The following is a 9,320-nucleotide window of genomic DNA, read 5'->3' on the forward strand; positions in this document are numbered from 1 at the left end:
AACGACTGAAAAGAGCTGATGAGGGAAACGATCTGAACGACTGAAATGATCTGAGCGACGGAAACGATCTGAACGACTGAAACGATCTGAACGACGGAAACGATCTGAACAACTGAAACGATCTGAACGACGGAAACGAGCTGATGAGGGAAACGATTTGAAGGACTGAAACGATCTGAAGGACAGAAACGATCTGAACGACGGAAACGATCTGAACGACGGAAATGATCTGAACGACAGAAACGATCTGAACGACTGAAACGATCTGAACGACTGAAACGATCTGAACGACAGAAACGATCTTAACGACGGAAACGAGCTGATGAGGGAAACGATCTGAACGACTGAAACGATCTGAACGACAGAAACCATATGAACGACTGAAACGATCTGAACGACTGAAACGATCTGAACGACGGAAACGATCTGAACGACTGAAACGATCTGAACGACTGAAACAATCTGAAGGACAGAAACGATCTGAACGACGGAAACGATCTGAACGACGGAAACGATTTGAACGACGGAAACGAGCTGAACGACTTAAACGATCTGAACGACAGAAACGATCTGAACGACTGAAACGATCTGAACGACTGAAACGATCTGAACGACAGAAACGATCTGAACGACTGAAACGATCTGAACGACTGAAACGATCTGAACGACAGAAACGATCTGAACGACTGAAACGATCTGAACGATCTGAACGACTGAAACGATCTGAACGACTGAAACGATCTCATCGACGTAAACGATCTGAACGATTGAAACGATCTGAACGACTGAAAAGAGCTGATGTGGGAAACGATTTGAAGGACTGAAACGATCTGAACGACTGAAAAGAGCTGAACGACTGAAACGATCTTTAAGGACTGAAACGATCTGAACGACTAAAACGATCTGAACGACGGAAACGATCTGAACGACAGAAACGATCTTAACGACTTAAAAGAGCTGAACGATGGAAACGACCTGAACGACGGAAACGACCTGAACGACGGAAACGATCTGAATGACAGAAACGATCTGAACGACTGAAACGATCTGAACGACTGAAAAGAGCTGATGAGGGAAACGATTTGAAGGACTGAAACGATCTGAAGGACAGAAACGATCTGAACGACGGAAACGATCTGAACGACTTAAACGATCTGAACGACGAAAACGATCTGAACGACTGAAACGATCTGAACGACGGAAACGAGCTGATGAGGGAAACGATTTGAAGGACTGAAACGATCTGAACGACTGAAACGATCTGAACGACTGAAACGATCTGAACGACGGAAACGATCTGAACGACGGAAACGAACTGAACGACGGAAACGATCTGAACGACAGAAACGATCTGAATGACGGAAACGAGCTGATGAGGGAAACGATTTGAAGGACTGAAACGATCTGAAGGACAGAAACGATCTGAACGACGGAAACGATCTGAACGACTGAAACGATCTGAGCGACGGAAACGATCTGAACGACTTAAACGATCTGAACGACAGAAACGATCTGAACGACTGAAACGATCTGAGCGACGGAAACGATCTGAACGACTGAAACGATCTGAACGACGGAAACGATCTGAACGACGGAAACGAGCTGATGAGGGAAACGATTTGAAGGACTGAAACGATCTGAACGACTGAAACGATCTGAACGACTGAAACGATCTGAACGACTGAAACGATCTGAACGACTTAAACGATCTGAACGACAGAAACGAACTGAACGACAGAAACGATCTGAACGACAGAAACGATCTGAACGATTGAAACGATCTGAACGACAGAAACGATCTGAACGACTGAAAAGAGCTTATGAGGGAAACGATCTGAACGACTGAAATGATCTTAACGACTGAAACGATCTGAGCGACGGAAACGATCTGAACGACTGAAACGATCTGAACGACGGAAACGACCTCATCGACGAAAACGATCTGAACGACTGAAACGATCTGAACGACTGAAAAGAGCTGATGAGGTAAACGATCTGAACGACTGAAACGATCTGAACGACGGAAACGAACTGAACGACGGAAACGATCTGAACGACGGAAACGATCTGAACGACGGAAACGAGCTGATGAGGGAAACGATTTGAAGGACTGAAACGATCTGAAGGACAGAAACGATCTGAACGACGGAAACGATCTGAACGACTTAAACGATCTGAACGACGGAAACGATCTGAACGACAGAAACGATCTGAACGACGGAAACGATCTGAACGACAGAAACGATCTGAACGACAGAAACGATCTGAACGACTGAAACGATCTGAACGACAGAAACGATCTGAACGACTGAAAAGAGCTGATGAGGGAAACGATCTGAACGACTGAAATGATCTTAACGACTGAAACGATCTGAGCGACGGAAACAACCTCATCGACGAAAACGATCTGAACGACTGAAACGATCTGAACGACTGAAAAGAGCTGATGAGGTAAACGATCTGAACGACTGAAACGATCTGAACGACGGAAAAGAACTGAACGTCGGAAACGATCTGAACGACTGAAACGATCTGAACGACGGAAACGATCTGAACGACGGAAACGAGCTGATGAGGGAAACGATTTGAAGGACTGAAACGATCTGAAGGACAGAAATGATCTGAACGACGGAAACGATCTGAACGACTTAAACGATCTGAACGACGGAAACGATCTGAACGACTGAAACGATCTGAATGACTGAAAAGAGCTGATGAGGTAAACGATCTGAACGACTGAAACGATCTGAACGACTGAAAAGAGCTGATGAGGTAAACGATCTGAACGACTGAAACGATCTGAACGACGGAAACGATCTGAACGACTTAAACGATCTGAACGACGGAAACGATCTGAACGACAGAAACGATCTGAACGACGGAAACGATCTGAACGACGGAAACGACCTGAACGACGGAAACGACCTGAACGACGGAAACGATCTGAACGACGGAAACGATCTGAACGACAGAAACGAACTGAACGACTGAAAAGATCTGAACGACAGAAACGATCTGAACGACTATAACGATCTGAACGACAGAAACGATCTGAACGACTATAACGATCTGAACGACAGAAACGATCTGAACGACTGAAAAGAGCTGATGAGGGAAACGATCTGAACGACTGAAATGATCTTAACGACTGAAACGATCTGAGCGACGGAAACGATCTGAACGACTGAAACGATCTGAACGACGGAAACGACCTCATCGACGAAAACGATCTGAACGACTGAAACGATCTGAACGACTGAAAAGAGCTGATGAGGTAAACGATCTGAACGACTGAAACGATCTGAACGACGGAAACGAACTGAACGACGGAAACGATCTGAACGACGGAAACGATCTGAACGACGGAAACGAGCTGATGAGGGAAACGATTTGAAGGACTGAAACGATCTGAAGGACAGAAACGATCTGAACGACGGAAACGATCTGAACGACTTAAACGATCTGAACGACGGAAACGATCTGAACGACAGAAACGATCCGAACGACGGAAACGATCTGAACGACAGAAACGATCTGAACGACAGAAACGATCTGAACGACTGAAACGATCTGAACGACAGAAACGATCTGAACGACTGAAAAGAGCTGATGAGGGAAACGATCTGAACGACTGAAATGATCTTAACGACTGAAACGATCTGAGCGACGGAAACGATCTGAACGACTGAAACGATCTGAACGACGGAAACAACCTCATCGACGAAAACGATCTGAACGACTGAAACGATCTGAACGACTGAAAAGAGCTGATGAGGTAAACGATCTGAACGACTGAAACGATCTGAACGACGGAAAAGAACTGAACGACGGAAACGATCTGAACGACTGAAACGATCTGAACGACGGAAACGATCTGAACGACGGAAACGAGCTGATGAGGGAAACGATTTGAAGGACTGAAACGATCTGAAGGACAGAAACGATCTGAACGACGGAAACGATCTGAACGACTTAAACGATCTGAACGACGGAAACGATCTGAACGACTGAAACGATCTGAATGACTGAAAAGAGCTGATGAGGTAAACGATCTGAACGACTGAAACGATCTGAACGACTGAAAAGAGCTGATGAGGTAAACGATCTGAACGACTGAAACGATCTGAACGACGGAAACAATCTGAACGACGGAAACGAGCTGATGAGGGAAACGATTTGAAGGGCTGAAACGATCTGAAGGACAGAAACGATCTGAACGACGGAAACGATCTGAACGACTTAAACGATCTGAACGACGGAAACGATCTGAACGACAGAAACGATCTGAACGACGGAAACGATCTGAACGACGGAAACGACCTGAACGACGGAAACGACCTGAACGACGGAAACGATCTGAACGACGGAAACGATCTGAACGACAGAAACGAACTGAACGACTGAAAAGATCTGAACGACAGAAACGATCTGAACGACTATAACGATCTGAACGACAGAAACGATCTGAACGACTATAACGATCTGAACGACAGAAACGATCTGAACGACTGAAAAGAGCTGATGAGGGAAACGATCTGAACGACTGAAATTATCTTAACGACTGAAACGATCTGAGCGACGGAAACGACCTCATCGACGAAAACGATCTGAACGACTGAAACGATATGAACGACTGAAACGATCTGAACGACTGAAAAGAGCTGATGAGGTAAACGATCTGAACGACTGAAACGATCTGAACGACGGAAACGAACTGAACGACGGAAACGATCTGAACGACGGAAACGATCTGAACGACGGAAACGATCTGAACGACTTAAACGATCTGAACGACGGAAACGATCTGAACGACAGAAACGATCTGAACGACGGAAACGAGCTGATGAGGGAAACGATTTGAAGGACAGAAACGACCTGAACGTCGGAAACGACCTGAGCGACAGAAACGATCTGAACGACAGAAACGATCTGAACGACTGAAAAGAGCTGATGAGGGAAACGATCTGAACGACTGAAATGATCTGAGCGACGGAAACGATCTGAACAACTGAAACGATCTGAACGACGGAAACGAGCTGATGAGGGAAACGATTTGAAGGACTGAAACGATCTGAAGGACAGAAACGATCTGAACGACGGAAACGATCTGAACGACGGAAATGATCTGAACGACAAACGATCTGAACGACTGAAACGATCTGAACGACTGAAACGATCTGAACGACGGAAACGATCTGAACGACGGAAACGAACTGAACGACGGAAACGATCTGAACGACAGAAACGATCTGAATGACGGAAACGAGCTGATGAGGGAAACGATTTGAAGGACTGAAACGATCTGAAGGACAGAAACGATCTGAACGACGGAAACGATCTGAACGACTGAAACGATCTGAGCGACGGAAACGATCTGAACGACTTAAACGATCTGAACGACAGAAACGATCTGAACGACTGAAACGATCTGAGCGACGGAAACGATCTGAACGACTGAAACGATCTGAACGACGGAAACGATCTGAACGACGGAAACGAGCTGATGAGGGAAACGATTTGAAGGACTGAAACGATCTGAACGACTGAAACGATCTGAACGACTGAAACGATCTGAACGACTGAAACGATCTGAACGACTTAAACGATCTGAACGACAGAAACGAACTGAACGACTGAAAAGATCTGAACGACAGAAACGATCTGAACGACAGAAACGATCTGAACGACAGAAACGATCTGAACGACTGAAACGATCTGAACGACAGAAACGATCTGAACGACTGAAAAGAGCTTATGAGGGAAACGATCTGAACGACTGAAATGATCTTAACGACTGAAACGATCTGAGCGACGGAAACGATCTGAACGACTGAAACGATCTGAACGACGGAAACGACCTCATCGACGAAAACGATCTGAACGACTGAAACGATCTGAACGACTGAAAAGAGCTGATGAGGTAAACGATCTGAACGACTGAAACGATCTGAACGACGGAAACGAACTGAACGACGGAAACGATCTGAACGACGGAAACGATCTGAACGACGGAAACGAGCTGATGAGGGAAACGATTTGAAGGACTGAAACGATCTGAAGGACAGAAACGATCTGAACGACGGAAACGATCTGAACGACTTAAACGATCTGAACGACGGAAACGATCTGAACGACAGAAACGATCTGAACGACGGAAACGATCTGAACGACAGAAACGATCTGAACGACAGAAACGATCTGAACGACTGAAACGATCTGAACGACAGAAACGATCTGAACGACTGAAAAGAGCTGATGAGGGAAACGATCTGAACGACTGAAATGATCTTAACGACTGAAACGATCTGAGCGACGGAAACGATCTGAACGACTGAAACGATCTGAACGACGGAAACAACCTCATCGACGAAAACGATCTGAACGACTGAAACGATCTGAACGACTGAAAAGAGCTGATGAGGTAAACGATCTGAACGACTGAAACGATCTGAACGACGGAAAAGAACTGAACGACGGAAACGATCTGAACGACTGAAACGATCTGAACGACGGAAACGATCTGAACGACGGAAACGAGCTGATGAGGGAAACGATTTGAAGGACTGAAACGATCTGAAGGACAGAAACGATCTGAACGACGGAAACGATCTGAACGACTTAAACGATCTGAACGACGGAAACGATCTGAACGACTGAAACGATCTGAATGACTGAAAAGAGCTGATGAGGTAAACGATCTGAACGACTGAAACGATCTGAACGACTGAAAAGAGCTGATGAGGTAAACGATCTGAACGACTGAAACGATCTGAACGACGGAAACGATCTGAACGACGGAAACGAGCTGATGAGGGAAACGATTTGAAGGGCTGAAACGATCTGAAGGACAGAAACGATCTGAACGACGGAAACGATCTGAACGACTTAAACGATCTGAACGACGGAAACGATCTGAACGACAGAAACGATCTGAACGACGGAAACGATCTGAACGACGGAAACGACCTGAACGACGGAAACGACCTGAACGACGGAAACGATCTGAACGACGGAAACGAACTGAACGACTGAAAAGATCTGAACGACAGAAACGATCTGAACGACTATAACGATCTGAACGACAGAAACGATCTGAACGACTGAAATTATCTTAACGACTGAAACGATCTGAGCGACGGAAACGACCTCATCGACGAAAACGATCTGAACGACTGAAACGATCTGAACGACTGAAACGATCTGAACGACTGAAAAGAGCTGATGAGGTAAACGATCTGAACGACTGAAACGATCTGAACGACGGAAACGAACTGAACGACGGAAACGATCTGAACGACGGAAACGATCTGAACGACGGAAACGATCTGAACGACTTAAACGATCTGAACGACGGAAACGATCTGAACGACAGAAACGATCTGAACGACGGAAACGAGCTGATGAGGGAAACGATTTGAAGGACAGAAACGACCTGAACGTCGGAAACGACCTGAGCGACAGAAACGATCTGAACGACAGAAACGATCTGAACGACTGAAAAGAGCTGATGAGGGAAACGATCTGAACGACTGAAATGATCTGAGCGACGGAAACGATCTGAACGACTGAAATTATCTGAACGACGGAAACGATCTGAACAACTGAAACGATCTGAACGACGGAAACGAGCTGATGAGGGAAACGATTTGAAGGACTGAAACGATCTGAAGGACAGAAACGATCTGAACGACGGAAACGATCTGAACGACGGAAATGATCTGAACGACAAACGATCTGAACGACTGAAACGATCTGAACGACAGAAACGATCTTAACGACGGAAACGAGCTGATGAGGGAAACGATCTGAACGACTGAAACGATCTGAACGACAGAAACGATCTTAACGACTGAAACGATCTGAACGACTGAAACGATCTGAACGACGGAAACGATCTGAACGACTGAAACGATCTGAACGACTGAAACAATCTGAAGGACAGAAACGATCTGAACGACGGAAACGATCTGAACGACGGAAACGATTTGAACGACGGAAACGAGCTGAACGACTTAAACGATCTGAACGACGGAAACGATCTGAACGACGGAAACGACCTGAACGACGGAAACGACCTGAACGACGGAAACGATCTGAACGACAGAAACGAACTGAACGACTGAAAAGATCTGAACGACAGAAACGATCTGAACGACTATAACGATCTGAACGACAGAAACGATCTGAACGACGGAAACGATCTGAACGACAGAAACGATCTGAACGACGGAAACGAGCTGATGAGGGAAACGATTTGAAGGACAGAAACGACCTGAACGTCGGAAACGACCTGAGCGACAGAAACGATCTGAACGACAGAAACGATCTGAACGACTGAAAAGAGCTGATGAGGGAAACGATCTGAACGACTGAAATGATCTGAGCGACGGAAACGATCTGAACGACTGAAATTATCTGAACGACGGAAACGATCTGAACAACTGAAACGATCTGAACGACGGAAACGAGCTGATGAGGGAAACGATTTGAAGGACTGAAACGATCTGAAGGACAGAAACGATCTGAACGACGGAAACGATCTGAACGACGGAAATGATCTGAACGACAAACGATCTGAACGACTGAAACGATCTGAACGACAGAAACGATCTTAACGACGGAAACGAGCTGATGAGGGAAACGATCTGAACGACTGAAACGATCTGAACGACAGAAACGATCTTAACGACTGAAACGATCTGAACGACTGAAACGATCTGAACGACGGAAACGATCTGAACGACTGAAACGATCTGAACGACTGAAACAATCTGAAGGACAGAAACGATCTGAACGACGGAAACGATCTGAACGACGGAAACGATTTGAACGACGGAAACGAGCTGAACGACTTAAACGATCTGAACGACAGAAACGATCTGAACGACTGAAACGATCTGAACGACTGAAACGATCTGAACGACAGAAACGATCTGAACGACTGAAACGATCTGAATGACTGAAACGATCTGAACGACAGAAACGATCTGAACGACTGAAACGATCTGAACGACTGAAACGATCTGAACGACTGAAACGATCTGAACGACTGAAACGATCTCATCGACGTAAACGATCTGAACGATTGAAACGATCTGAATGACTGAAAAGAGCTGATGAGGGAAACGATTTGAAGGACTGAAACGATCTGAACGACTGAAAAGAGCTGAACGACTGAAACGATCTTTAAGGACTGAAACGATCTGAACGACTGAAACGATCTGACCGACAGAAACGATCTGAATGACGGAAACGAGCTGATGAGGGAAACGATTTGAAGGACTGAAACGATCTGAAGGACAGAAACGATCTGAACGACG

This window comes from Blennius ocellaris, assembly GCF_963422515.1.
Source record: "Blennius ocellaris genome assembly, contig: SCAFFOLD_27, whole genome shotgun sequence".
NCBI classification, from domain to species: domain Eukaryota; kingdom Metazoa; phylum Chordata; class Actinopteri; order Blenniiformes; family Blenniidae; genus Blennius; species Blennius ocellaris.